We start from the raw sequence: 15457 nt of genomic DNA on the forward strand, positions 1-15457 counted from the left end.
AAGTTTCAATAGCTAAGCAAGAGTTTATTGATAGAGTACAAGTATTAATTAGAGAGAATTCTAGTCTCCTGGCAGCTATAATCGTCTTTAAGAGATTATCCAAGCGAAGTTTAGTAACTACACTTCATCATACTGGAAGCTCGATGTATTAAGCTGTATCAAAGCAAAATGCTATCCAATTTACTTGTCAAATAGTGTATCAAAAAATAGATACTCAAAAACTTTAAAGCATATCTTCAGTCATAGCATTAAGCACAAAAATTTGGTTGTTTTTAAAATCACATATTTTCAAACTGTGTGAACAATTTCGAAATTCTCTCTGGAAGCTGTTAAAACTTATCGTCGGAAAAGAATCTAAAGTTATCCGTCAAATTTTCGAGTGTACGTGTGCATCGCTGCATGACTTGTGTGCACGTGGGCAGCAGCTTTACAGCGTAGCTTCAAACTGTTCCACGTGAAATTGAGTATACCTGAGCCTCAAAAGGGTTCCAAACTTATAATGAAATTGGTCAATGAGTTTTTATTTTATGGAAATTCTTCGAAATTCCGAGGCATCCTGTGTTCTTTAAGAGGACATTTAAGTCTCAGTATTTAAAATATCTATATTGCACGAAGAGTAAGATAAGGTAAAATTAAAATGAAACGAAACAGTAATTGCTCGGCAGTCCGTACCAAACAAAAGAACTGTATGTAATAATTGTAGCGTCTCCTTGAAATTCCATGATTCGCAGAAGAGACTCATAAGATAAAATCGGTATACGGCAAACCGATAACTAATGCAAATACGAGGAAAAAATAATAGGGGAACGGTTTTAAAATTTTAATTTCAATTCTCGAGGTAGTCCTAGAAGATACACGGTTTCAACAACTAGGACTGTATTTCTCGTTGACGTAGAGGTAGTACTAAATAATTTTACGAAGATTTGGAGAATCTATATCTTGACATCAGAGAGTTACGAAAATAATGAGAATGATTAAATCACTAATTTTACGAGCAAAAACAGTTCTCTGTCACTCCAGCAAACAACATTATTCCAGTTCTCACTTTATTCATTTGAATAAAAGGGCGGACCCTAATTAAATTTACGCCCATTTTCCGCATTGTGTTTATGTTTAATTAAACGAAAATCTAGATTCCTGCTGCCATCGCAACACAGGCTAGTTACAAAACAATGTTTGCCCGGGAAAGTTTAGGGTCCAAACTTAGCAGTAGCTTTAGGCTCCAGCGTCGAGTGCATCATCGAGATAGGTGAAAGCCGCAGCGGTACTAGCCCGAAGCTAGGCTATGCAGTTATAGAGTCCGTTATTAACGATTGTCGCATTCGTACTAGTTATATATCCGTATGCCTATAAACAAACCTTCTCCCCAGAGCCACTTTGCGTACACTTTTTCCCCGCTAATCCTGCTGCAGTAGCACACGTGTTGACGTAGTAGTCACCGTCTGCGTGATTTGCTGGTGGTAAAATCAGGTCGCGAGGGAGAAGGAAAAGGGGCAGAGCAAAGCGAACTTTGACCATCACAGGGGAGCAGGGATGATTACGGCAAAGCGCACCGGCGCTTGATTTGCTCATTACTATCCGGAGAAGACGCTTGGCAGGCAAACTTTTTTGCAAACGAGGTGGTAATCTCATAAGGAGCTGCGCGACACGTTTAAAGCGCGCAGCGATTCCAGACGGTGAGTTCTCTTTTTTTCGCCTCTTCGGTAGTCGTGCTGCAGTTTTCTCGTTCTCACAGCTCGTGGTCGGCTAACTTCGATCGCCTCGCGGCTGTTCTCTCTCTCTCTCTCTCTCTCTCTCCTCTACGATGCTCGTTACTTTGCAAAGTACTTACGGCCGAGGAAAAGCCGTCCAGATGCGCGAGACGCCTTCTCTCCCCCCCCCCTCTCTCGCTCTCTCGCGCTCGTCCTCTCGCTCTCTCGCGCTCGTCCTCTCGCTCGATCTATCCAGTCGACAAGAGACTCTCGGGCAAAGTTTCGCCTAGACCGTCAAGCGCCCCCCCCCCCTCTTCCTGTCCGCCTGCCTGCCAACCTGCTTTTACTCCCTGATATATTTTACATCGACGAGAAATCACGACGAGACACTGGTCGGCATGACAAATTCAGGAGACTAACGGCAGCAGCCCTCCGAGAGCAGCTCCTGTACTCCCTGCGAATTACACTTGGGAACAACTTTACTTTTAACGTAGCTTTTTCTCTACTTTCGCACTTTGCTGCGGCTTTCGAGATGGATAGTGTGCTATGCAAAGTCCCTTAATCCCAACAACAGGAATTTTTTGTTCCTTTTCCTTCTTCTTGAAAATTCAATTTAATTGTATTGCAAGGCAATCATTCACATTTACTTTTCCTCAATTTACTCGTTAACTATAACACCCACGTCATCATTTGAAATAATTTTATTCTTACGTCAGTTAAACAGTGTTTCAATTCGAAATAATAAACCTTTCTAATTATTAGATTTCCATATATGCGTTGATAAAAGAAAATATTAATTAGTGGAGCAGCATTTTCAATTTTGAATCGACAATCAATATACGTACTTCACAACAGCCTGACGGACAAAATGCAATCAAAAGAGCAGAACGTATAAAAAGGATGTTAAAAAAATCAATAGCTTGTTTCGAAGTTAACCCTCGCTGTTATATACATCCATAGGGAATCGGTCGGCAGTAGCTAAGCCTCTTTACAGTAGGTATATGCACGTCACGTGACGTGATGAACTGCAGCTTAATGAAAACTTGATCCCTTGAGATGTGTTTCGAACATTCAGCAATTATTTTCTCACTAAGTTCGGACAACAGCAATATGTTTTGCAAACAAATTTAAGGACATGGATACATCCATGCCGGGCTCGACAAACTATTCAACATCACTCATGTACTTTTCGTGTCACAAGGAAGATTGATAACCCATATCCAAAGGACTTCTATTATAATCATTATCAAAGTAAACATGCCTATATTTGCACAGTCAATTTTTTTACCCGAACGAATAATCGTGAGATAGGACAAAATAATGTAAATTAAAAAACTTTCAATCGAAATATGATCGCTTCGCTTTGCATTGGTCGAGAATAATTTAAATAAATCGAAAATTCATTCTTGCTTTATTCAAAATGATATGCGTACGAGTTTGTTTCACCTAGTTCACTTTGACTCCAAGATAATAGCAATATTGACGCATATCTAAATCCAGCACACACACGCACGCACGCGCGCGGGCGATAATCTAATTCTCCTGAGAGGCTTCTGTATATCCTAACTGTTGAATACTTTGTCGTAAATCAAGACAAAGCATAAAGGGTAATTCGTAAAAGGTAGAAGCCAATAGAGGATATCACTATTTTTATTTCAAGTTCAGAAAACAATTTATTTGCAATTTTTAATTGCATTATACGAAACCTTGCATTAGAACTAATTACAAATTCATTAGATAACGTGCATCTAAGAAACTTCTCGGAGAAGCGGCTGGAATTCGTGAAAGATATGCTCGATATTCTATTATTCAAGTGTATATGCAAATAGCATGTCGACTATAAGTAATAAAATCCATACAGTAGTAGGACGAAAAGTAAGTTGATATGTATATTTTTTTAATTCAATTATTTAGATATGATACAAAGTATTTTTCTTCATCGGTAACAACAATGTTCGATCAAACCGTCTTCTTCGCTAACAAGACTAACGCCAAATTATAAATAGTAGCATTTCACTTTTGGCTTGTATTATCTTACTCTAGAGCTGAAAATCGCACCACCTAGTCATGATATAGCTATAGACTTGCTACACTTTTTACTTATCACCTATCTCCGTCTTTCTTACAAGATAACTTCCTTGATCGCTCATACCGGATAAATCACGAAATACCTATACGGGCTTATGACCACGCTGTGATTAATCATTAAACGTATCTTTCTTGTGTGCTGAGAAATTGTCAATACGCTTATGATCTCCTTTTTATTAAAGAAAAAAATCGCTACTTTCAAAAAACATTAGTCATTTAAATTGGATTGTCACAAAGCCTCTTCATAAATCATTCGAGTGACACGCACAGGCATAAGATGTCCTTGTGTGTGTGTTTAAGATGTGAAAACACTTCTTCATAAATAAAGAACGGATGAACGAAAAAAAAAATGTTTTCTGAATTTATAACCTGAATAGCGTGAGCCAAGAAGAGGGATGATGAAAAGGAGACAGGCAAGGATTTCGTAGGACGACTGCCAGTAGTGCTGCAGCAGTAGCTGCCAGTGTATAACTTGTTGCTGCTCTTGTATTCCAGCGTACGCACGAATTCTCGTGCTAATGAGAAAAGCTACTCCATGATCTCTACTGTACGAACGACTTTTCCAGTCTCGCAAAAGCTACCCCAGTGACCGCATTTATTGAGCTGCAAAGTCCAGCTGTCTGTCGAAGGATGAGTAAAATAGAGGGAGAAAGTCACATAACGATGTTTTCGCGCTACTTTGCTAGGGAAGAGAGAGCGAGAAAGAGAGCCTAGCTTATGCTGCATCACCGGAGTGCTAGGAGCGGTGGCATCCGTCTAGAAAACTTTTCTGATCTGGCTACTGCGGTTCTGCAACTGACGTCTATATACATTCACCTAAATACTTTTCTCCGTGGCTTCTCTCTCTCTCTCTCTCTCTCTCTCTCTCTCTATCTCTCTCTCTCTCTCTATCTATCTATCTCTCTGTTTGTGTGTCCTTTCCGTCTTTCAACTGACGCTAGGACGTGAGCCGCCTCGTGATTTTCCTTGCAAGATATCCTTGCAGCGCTCTCTCTCACTCACTCTCTGTTCCACACTATCCTTTGTGAAGACGACATAGAGTGAGCTGGGAGAATTTGCATTCTCGAGAGACAACGAAAAAGTTAGTCGTCTGCAAGCGAGCGAGCAAGCGTGCGTGTGGGTTACATGAAGCTTTGCCGAGGTGAAGTTAGTGAGCGAGAAGAACCGAGTACTTCTCCGCGAGACTATATACACCGCACGGGTAATATACCGCGCGCAGATCTTTGTTTCTTAAGGGAATGAGTTTTGTCCTCCGAATACTTCTATTTATAGAAAGGCACAGGTGAGCCTAGAGCTCGAGCCCGAAACTTTTGCTTACCCTCATCCGTTGAAATCCTTCGCGTGTTCGGTGAAAAACTGCTCCTCTCGTTGGTTTTCTCTCGCCAGCCGCGAACAAATGGAGGGAGTTAATTAACGTGAAACATCAGATTTATTTGCCTCATTTTCTACGTTTAAAGATGAAAAGCAGCCTTGGTTAGTCGGAGAAAAAAATTGTCGAGCGCTTTCTTTCTTTACTCCCCTAGATTGTTATCGCCATCAAATAGTTGAAAGTCTCGGCCGATTATTTCCCATATTTTTTTTTTGTGCTCCGGGCCAATTCGTTTAATGTCTCGTAAAATCTTGCGTAAGTCCATGCTATTCACCTTCTTCTTATACTTACTACCCATATAGATTGAGTTATAAGTTAGTTGCACTTTAGGGTAATGGAGGCAGAAATCGGAAAAAAAGCAAAACGTTTTTCCGAGAGCGAGTGAGATAAGGGGTTGAGAGAGAAACGTGATAGATGGAAGGGGTCGGATGGATTAAAAGCACGGATGGATGTATGGCTCGTCGGGGATGATAAATATCTGAGCGGTCATGTCTGTAATTCATGGTAGTCTATATACCGAGAGAGCGAGGATACACGCATACTCTTATGCAGATAGATCTATGCGGTACGTGAGAATGCTATACATCAGCATGGTGCATTTGCGAGATCGGCAGGCACGCGGCGTTAACGTGCCAACAAAGCCGCGGGTGCCACAAAGCAATATCTGGATGTCTTCAAAGTGCTGCTCTGGGGCTTGCCCCCCCCCCCCACCTCTCTCTCTCTCTCTCACTCACTCTCTCTCTAGCTAGTACAGAGTGCTGTCATTGTGCGCCCTCCCCGTGCTTCGGATATTAATTATACGTCGCCTCAAAGAGAGGTCAGATTGCTGCCAGAACATTAGCGAATCCAATACCGATATCGCTGGGCAATCTTATAAATCTATAGAAAATCTACTATACGTATAGTATTTGATAATTCGTTATAGCTTTTCTCGCGGATGCAACTTTAAGTTATTGCGAGTGAAATTTTTTTCGGAAACCAATGCGTCGCCGCGGCAACTTTCTGAAATGACCCAATGAAGAACCGCGCATCAAAAGTGTAAATTTATTAACAAGCCTTTAAAAGTCGACGCGCACTCGTAAAACTAATAAGCTTAAGAGTGCATGCACACAGACTGGAGCACAGATTACTTTTAATTAAAAATCAAAAGCACGCTGGTTCAAAATCGCCCGTGTTCTCGAGAATGTTAACGTACGAATTTACGAGCAAATGAAAAGCAGATGTCTATTAAGAGGCTTGGCGTTCTTTAGATTTAGCCATTTTGTAATTTTACCTGTGTATAATAAAGCCTCTAATGCTTTTGTAAAATTGAAGGAAATTAAAATTTCACAACATACGTGCTCGACAATGTGATTCGCGTACTCCGCTAAAAAGTGCCCGTCGTAAAACACGTAGGACAATGCTTTTAATGCATCATCTAGAAAATTCATGGCTTCAGCGGTTCAACGACGGTCCTTCTATTTCCGCTCCTTGCTGAAAAATTTCCGAGAAAATTTCCTGTCTGCCCATCACCTATTTTTTAACATCTTAATATAATTAGTCATTTTAGTTGAGGTGAAGCAAGTTTGAAGTTGGGAGTAAATAAGCTTGACGTCATGCGTCGTAAATTCAAGGGCTTATTCACGAAATATTTTTTTATGTCATGCAGCAATTTTTTTCATGTAAAATCCTATGACCCGGAGACATTACTTTTTCATTCTCTTTGCGCAATAATACCATAATTTTATAAAATTTTTGTTGTCGCATGCCACAATTCTTCTTGAAGATTTATGTTAGCCTTTCGTTATCTTTTAAATGACCGCATCGTCCCTCGGCAGCTGTTACTACTCAGAGTAATTATTTTTCCGTCGCAGACTCTTAATCTACTGTTGAAGTGCAATTGGTTTACTTTTACAATAAGTCATACTTATTTCAATCGGATTATTTGTTTGAGTAACTCAAACCTCTAGAGATGCAATCTTACTTCGAAATTTAAAATTACACTATATGATCCTTTCCACTTTACATCAGAAACCTTTGATTTGATGCAACTTTATACTTTGTACTAAGGTAAAGGCAGGATAAAAGTTGGGAGCGAGGAGTTTTCGTATTTTTCTTTCTTTCGCACACAAGCTCAACTTTACTGTACATTTGGTTCGAATACATACGGTCGACTAATTCAGTAGGCGGGCCGCGAAGAGCAAAATTATTCAAGTACTCACAATTATTTGTCAGTCCAAAGTCCAGAAACGAAGTTACGCAAATCATTTAATTCCTTTAACATAATCCGACGGGTATAAGTGGAACAACAGTTGAATCAGGAACTGTCCAACTCGTTATACCGGTTTCTAAACAAAAAACTTTGACTAACCAAAATCATGACTCATTTGAAGTGTATATTCATGTTGCGTTAAATTAGTCTAGTTATAATTGTTTGCTCTGAAATGCTATGTTTGATCAAAATCAAGCTTTATACTCTCGCATGCATTAAATATATAAAAGTTGCTTTTTTGTTACATTATCGGACACACTGTTTCCCGATAAAATTATCAGGTATGAATTTATTCTCAGTTGCAACTTTGTTAACAGAAGAGGATAAAGACTATCCGGGGGGGGGGGGGGGGTCCGAAAAAAGACGCTCGCTGAATTAATCTCTTTGTAGAACATAAATCCGGCGGACGTGGTCCGCTCTGATCCGAAAGGACGCAGAATCGAGGGTGAGAGGGAAGAACGACACGGAAAGCAGTAGGAGGATACGAGAGAACAGTGGTAGCTTGACGATTCCCACGCATCGCACACGACCACACGTATTCGTATGTGAATGTATAGGTATAGGGCCGAAGCAGAGTAGCGCACATCGTGCCTGTAGGTACATGCATGCGCGCGACGTGGCCACTCCGTATAACAAATGGTGTATGTACCTTGTAATTACATCGTAATGTTGGGAGCGTCATGCGCGAGCAAGCTCGAGGCCAGTGCCGCTATAAAGCAGGCCGTGCAGTGTGTTCGTCCAGGCGCGAATATTTTCTTGCGTGGTTCCATCGCGCACACGGTTTTCGCCTCTTTTGTGTACATTAATTCAACCTTTTGAACGAAACAACAGATCTAGGAAAAAACGCCCGACTAAAAAAAGCTTCGCTGCTCACGCTTTCGATTCCATCCATCGACGCTTTTGAATCTCACCCACACTGCTGACTGCAGCTTCACAAATACTCTGGTCCCACGCCCTTGCTGTTGTTGAGACCGTTGCATTGTTGCTTAATCATAGGCGCGATGCGACGCGCTAACGTCATCCCGGATTATTTGCTTTTGCGCTGTGGCATTGATTTTCGGAGAATGAACTTTTTTGTCTTTGGCGGCAAGCTGGATGCGCTGATAAAAAAAATTGAATTGAATCAAAATATTTGCTTGATTACAGGTGAAGCTGCAATTGATTTTCTTTTGGGATCGTGGAAAACGTAAATGGTTGCACTTACGGATAGTGTGTATAAACCGCAGCTCAAACCGATCATGTTTCATCCTTCTAAGCGGTAATGAAACACTGTGCCTTTGTCTTGAACTATAGTATGACCTCGTTCAATGGAACCATTCTCCCATATACAGTGCTAACTACTTCTATCAAGTCTCGGTTTACTCCAAGAATCAGCTCTATTAATTATTTCTGTGATGAAAGTGTATTTGAAATGTCGAAATTTGTCAAATACAACTTCATTTTTATTCTATCAAGGAAACGAATTAGTTTGCAATGCACTTTGCGTACTAGAGTACGAGTTGAAGACCGTTTCCTCCTCGTTTCCTCAATGAGCTAATGGGGTACACCTTCATGTATTCAGGTACATACAGTTGTTCCAAGGCTAGCTTTGACCTAACGAGATTCTGTCTTGTTGAAAGAGAGATTCGCAGTGACAAAATGACAAAATGTTTGCGTGACTATGTTGTTAAAGTTCGTACACTAAATGAGAACGCGCTACTATACACACATACTTATGTTTATTAGTAAAAAGTCTCGAATTGACTTATTAAAGTTCGTTTTCGTCTGTAATTTTTTCAACGAAAAACTTTACTCTTTTGGTTGAATGATACTTTTATCACAAAGAAGCTTACCGTAAGCCACTTCATGAACTTTTTAGCAAGTTTTTGACAAAAGAAGGATCACCCGGGAACGTGACAGACAAAGCACTTTTTTCTCGGGAAGGCAACAATTTCGTGAACTGAAGGGAAGCGACAGAACTTGTATTCTTTTTCAAGCATCTGCTTGTGATAAACTCTTTGAATTCATAAATACAAAGTTAGTCGAGAACTGAGAGCTCGTTGGAATTTTTCTTTGTACATGATTCGTGATCATCTTAAACTTTACAAGGATTTAGTGGAGCAGCTTAAGTTTCTATAATTATAAAATTAGTATCACGAAGAAAGGCCAAACTTTTCTTAAACAGATGTAATGCATTGCGAGAAGAACTTTATTGAACTAAGTTATTACGTTACCTTCTTTCCTCATCACCAAATTCCCAAGTACGCTCTTGTTTGATATTTAAGTTAGTTATTATCTTACAACTCAAACAAGAGTTGAACTAATTTGTCGCGAAAAATACAAATTAACTAGTCAAACAAATTTCACGATTTTTCCTTTACGATGGCGGAAACAAATTGAGATTCGAATTTACATCCACGTCATAATAAAAAACCCCTTCACGTAGTGCATTTCAATTTTCCCGAATAAAAATCTTCGTGATTACGGAAACCGTAACTGCCGCGTGCTCCGAACGACTGGAAAGAGAGGGAGAGAGATAGAGACTTTTCCCAATACTTGCGCGTTTCGCTGCAGTGCCCAGGGTATCGGCAGTAAAAAAGTACGTGTATCACGAGATTAAAAGTTTTTCACGGCAGATATTACGATTCGACTCTGTTTTGAAAATAAATATTTTTGTGCGTACGAAGGTTGGCTGTGATATATAAGGTTGAGGGATGAAGCAGTAACGACGAGTCTTCTGAAATGTCCGTCGTCGCGCGCGCGGCCGTAACTGGAAAGAGCTTTTAATGGCGCAGAGCCTCACTGACCACTAGCTAGTTTTCAACTGGAAGTTTGAGGTTGTGCGTGTGTGTGTGTGTGTGGTACGAAAGAGGGGAGAGAGAATGAGAAGTCCGCCCACTCGCTTATGACGGCCCTTCTCTAGTGCTGCACGTGACGCTGTTTACTGATGTAGCTTGTATTTTATGTTCGCATCGCAAACGTCAGATTTCACGCGCCGCGAAAACCTCTTTGAAACCTGCAGATAAGACCGCTTGCGCTTCGAGTGCGAGCTTGGAGCGATTTCTGTTGATACAGAAATAGTATTTTATTAGAGCCTTCTTTCCACCTATGATTATAGATGCAGGATCTTTATTGGGTTGTGCAAGCCGAGCTGATAAATTGCGTTTGCGAGAATAGAGAAAAGCCAGGTTTTCTGTAAGCAAATTGCTAGAGAAAAATTGAGTTCGTTTCTTTGTACGAAACGTTTGAAATATTTGTCGAGATATACGCGTACAGTAATGAAACTTGGCGGAAAAACAAGAAAAAATAAAAAACGGAGAACTGTCAGTTAGAAACTGGAGACTATTTTCAATTTCCCACTTTTTATGGATCCTTTGAGGCTGCTGTTTGCGCGCGACACTTTTATGAGCTTGCGTTAACTGTCTTCCCTTCTTTTGCATATGCGCGGGCGAGAAACAAGCTCCAGGCTCTTTTTAGAACGAGCGCGAGCGAGAAGAAAAACGTGCAGTAGCACTGTGGAAGGCTTACAAATACTCGCGGGCCGGATATCGTCAAGGGCCCTTTACATGCCGTCACATCGGCACTGCAGAAGCGACGACAGACGCCCCTGCCTAGAGCTCCGAGACTATATAGAATATAGAGATTATGAAAATGAGCGCACACTTGGCACGAGTAAACGGCTCGAGTTTGAAAAAATGGAGGAACCGTCGAGAGAGAGAGGGAGAGAGAGAGAGAGAGAGAGAGAGAGAGAGAGAGAGAGAGAGAGAGAGAGAGGAGAGAATGAAAGGAAAAACGAAGTGAGCGGCGGCAGATGTTCAAAGCCGAATCTCGAAGGAATAAAAGTACGGAGTATCAGACTGAAATATACGTCGCATTTTCAGGATCATTTCTCGATGATGCCTTTGGGAGCCTTTGCTCTGTTTTATCAATTTGACTCCAGGGATCCGCAGAAAAGAGAGGATAGGGAAAAGTGAGGAAGGAAGGAAGGAAAACCCGAAGAAGGTCGGCGCTCGAAAGCCGCGCAGAGCGAATTGCAAATGCAGAAACCTGCGGCGGAAGCGCTATTCCTTGCGGGTTCCAAAATTAGATTTCCGCACATAAAAGGCATGGAATTAGACCAGCTTTTCAAATTCAAGAGATGCTGATATAATTATAGATAGTTCTTCAACGCCAAAACGTCGCGTACCCTCGAACTGTTTTTCTGTACAATGCTATTAGAAGAAAGTCTCCAAGTATGGTTAACTGCTTGCTTAGCTCTCTGCAGTATGGTAATTAATGCGTTTCTGCGATTGGTGCGGTAAGTTATGTAAAATAATGAAAATCGATCGTGTATTTTAACTCTAAGTAGTTAGAAGTGTTGAGTCAATAAATATATTCATATTCAAAATATCTGTCGTCATTAATTTAATGTTAAACAATAACAATTTTTAATTTGCATAGTAGAATCAATAAATAAATTACATCCAAAATATAGTTATGAGTACTATGGGACTCTCATCTGTAATATCAACGTTACGTGACCCGCACGCACAGGCCCGTCGAAGTCATGGGGTAAGCTTTTCCTGTCATCATGAATACTGATTCGATGTAATTCTGACTACATATGCTAATGACGTAACGAGCCGACCGAATTCAAGCACATTATCGTTGCACGTGCGATTGAACGACGATTATATGAACTGACATTCATCATATTTAGTAAACGGATGAACAACAGTAATTTCATCGCAGGATATCACTTGGCTTGAAATCAAATTATTTTTCACATTCATCCGAGAATTTAATATCAAATATCCACGTTAGTATAAACGAAAGACGAACAAATAATAAGTCGGTGCAGTTCTTTTTCATTTTTCACAACAGGCCAGCATACACCATTCAACGTCACTGGCGCTTATCGTCGCCTGTCAGAGATCTCGAGGGGTGACATGCGTTTTTTGGCGACGATTGTTTGAATACGCGTGACGTGGGTCGTCAGACAGGGCAATCTGCGGACAACGTGCACCGTGAGCGATCTAATCTCTCGCGAAACGAACGTCGCTCTGCGCGCTTGCACGCGCGCAGTCATGTGGAGTATGCGGAAGTGGCTGCGATTATACTTATGCGTGCGATGCTCAAAGTAATTCATTGCAGGACGTTGCAGCTTCCTGGTGTCCACGTGGGAGTGCGACCCTAATCTAAATGAAACATTGGACGCAGAGGAACGGCAATCCGTCGACATCTCCGCTCGTGTGCCACGTGCGATTGTGAACGATGACCGTAAAGCTATCGCACTTTGTCTGTAATAATACTTGGAGATGTTATCTCGAACATTTTTCTTCTCCGACTTGATTACCCTTTGTGTGCTTTGAAACAATAACGATAATTCATAGCTGAGAGAACAAACATAGGAGGAACTACAGTGAGTTTCTCATGTAGTTTATTATAAGAATTGGATCTACTTTTCACGCGAGTAGGACATATATATATAATTTGAATAAAAGCTCTCCTTTATTGCAATGCGCGGTTACACAAAGTATATGATGGAAATAAAATAATAGAAATAACGTAATCAACGTTTATACTTATACGAGGCCGAGGGTCATTTCGCGCAGCACTGCAACGACGAGGCTATACAATAAAAAAGTTCATTAATAAAACGAGCTCTATATGAATACTCGATCCACACGTGGATCGGTTTTAAAATTCGAATGGCGCACCGATATTACCGAAAGCAATAAAACGAGGCAGTGCCGCTCAATAGTCTCGAATTATAGTCCATACGCGGAAATCTGCGCGCAGTGTATCGAGAGCGGCAACGGCGTCGAGGGAAGCGTTGTCTCTCTCGCATACTATATATAGTTATATGTATGTATGTATGTATATACATTGAGTGTGTGCGATTGAGCGGTTGTTACTCAAATAGGTGTGTGCTTACGTCGACGGAGTTTAATTTAATGACTGCCTGTTTCGCCAAAAGAGTTTAATCTGGTAGAGAAGAAAGGGCAGGTTAAAACTATAATATACTACGCAGTATTGCCGCGGGTATATCATGCACAGGGCCGCAAACTACAAACATGAAAACCGCTAGCGAACAATGACGCTAGGAGCATTATTTTTCGTTAAAACAATATACGAGTTATCTTGATAACAGTCAGCCTTAATACTGCCTCGACACCTTCCGGCTGTTGCCAAAATTGTTTTTTTACCCTTTGTAACGTACGCACACGGAGAAAAATAAACCGTTGCGGTTACTGAAGTCAGTTCAGTAACGCCTGTTCAGTAGATGCTACTGCACAGACTTCAGTAAAATCTACTTGACTGCGTGCGACAGCGAAAAGGAGCGGCGCACCTAACCTAAAAAAGTATACTAGTATGGTGTATCGTGAGATACGAGAGACTGGGAGAGAAAAAAAGAGACATATAAATATGCAATATAGTGTGTCTCATCTGAGACGAGATACAAAGAGCTTCGGATCTACGCCGATCACCCTTCCCTGTGCTCAAAACTTTTGCCCAAGTTGCCTTCGCGGCACAGTCAAGCATGGTCTTCTTATATTATTATATGACATTATTTTGTTGGTTTTACAAACCAACTATGACTATAAGACTATGTCGAGCATAGTAATAATATCTATCATGCAAATTTTATTTACAAATGTTATTTAGTACTGGATTAAGTTACCGACTGTTCATTCAGTTATTACTACGCGAGCGACTTCAGTTAGATTTACTTAATAGCTGTTACTGAACAATTTAGGTTGCATTTACTTAAATTTTGAGTAAGCGCAAGGTTTTATTTTTCTCCGTGCAGTTTCATATCATCACGTGTCTCGGGTCGAGCAATAAAAATTTCATTTACCGTGAATGAAAAGCTCTCGGGGATCTATCGAGCGAAGAGGAGCGAGAAAAAAGTCCGAATGGCGAATAATTAGAGGGCTTCGGAAGAGAGAGAGAGAGAGAGAGAGAGAGAGAGAGAGAGAGAGAGAGAGCGAGAGCAAGAGGTTTGAGCATCACAAAGTGGCTCAAGCGATACAACGGGGTCAGAGTCATTCCGTACGAGAGGAGCGTAAATGTCTCCGGCTCGACTATGATATCCGATCCTGACAGCGGTTTTTCCATTGTTATTGGGCTCTCTACGTGCTTTATCACATCGGCAGCTTTCGCTCGGTAGATCTGGCGCGTCTTATTCGCGTTGGTCTGGCACGTATAAGCTCTCTGTTCCGGAACAGGAAGCACTTTTTCGAAGATTTCTATTTCCGGCTGTTCGTGCGTCGTTAAGAGAACGACATATTGTGGTCGCGTCACTTCGCGCTCTTTAGCCATATATATATATATATATATATATATATATATATATATATATACAGCCGCGAAGCGAATAATATCAGTTCGACATCGCACCAGCGACCGTAAAACACTTTTTGCTCGGCTCGCGAAGAAGAAGAAGAACGTCTCTGTCTTCTTGATCGCCTAACTCCTCGGGATTGAAATTTAACGGGCGTCCTCCGGTCACGGTTCGAAAACGAATAGTCAGTAGATATCGTTTGCGTGAATGTGAGTTCGTTTTTTTGACCTCAAATGTCGATTCGTTAAAGACTAAATGATGGCATCGTACACGGTTTAATGAAATACTTCCAACGCGAAAAATTGACAAATTGATTAGTTTAGCAGTCTATACGAAAAAGGATGCTCAGTTTAACTTTCTATATCCTCTTCGTTCGATTGCTTTCTATAAAACTTGAGAAACAGTATATATAGAGCGAATCACGTGACATTTAATTAAATCGAAATACAGAGAGCGTAGGATCTCCGGATAAGCGCAATAAATTTAATTCCAACACACCTTTAACCCGGATTTACGCATATGTAAGGTTGTTTTGTCAGCAGCACAAATACTGTATAAGTCTCCTCGGTAACATCTAATAAAGTTCTGCAAGGGCATAAAAATAGATGAACTTACATTGCCAGTCCCTGCATTGAATATTCAGATTTCCTACAGGTATATGTAAAGTAGGCTTGTAGAACTACACTGTATACCTTGTGCAAATAACATGCGCTAATGTTTGCAGAGCTTCAAACGTTTACCAGCTAAATCGC

At 40.8% G+C, this 15457-nt stretch overlaps 1 protein-coding gene across 9 annotated transcripts in view; it reads right to left on the minus strand.

Moving 5' to 3' along the window:
* Positions 1–15457, minus strand: part of LOC100117179 (metabotropic glutamate receptor 2) — a 125700-nt gene that overhangs the window by 50270 nt on the left and 59973 nt on the right. The gene's annotated exons all lie outside the window — the stretch shown is intronic.

This window comes from Nasonia vitripennis, chromosome 3 (genome assembly GCF_009193385.2).
Source record: "Nasonia vitripennis strain AsymCx chromosome 3, Nvit_psr_1.1, whole genome shotgun sequence".
In the NCBI taxonomy this organism is placed as follows: Eukaryota; Metazoa; Arthropoda; class Insecta; order Hymenoptera; family Pteromalidae; genus Nasonia; species Nasonia vitripennis.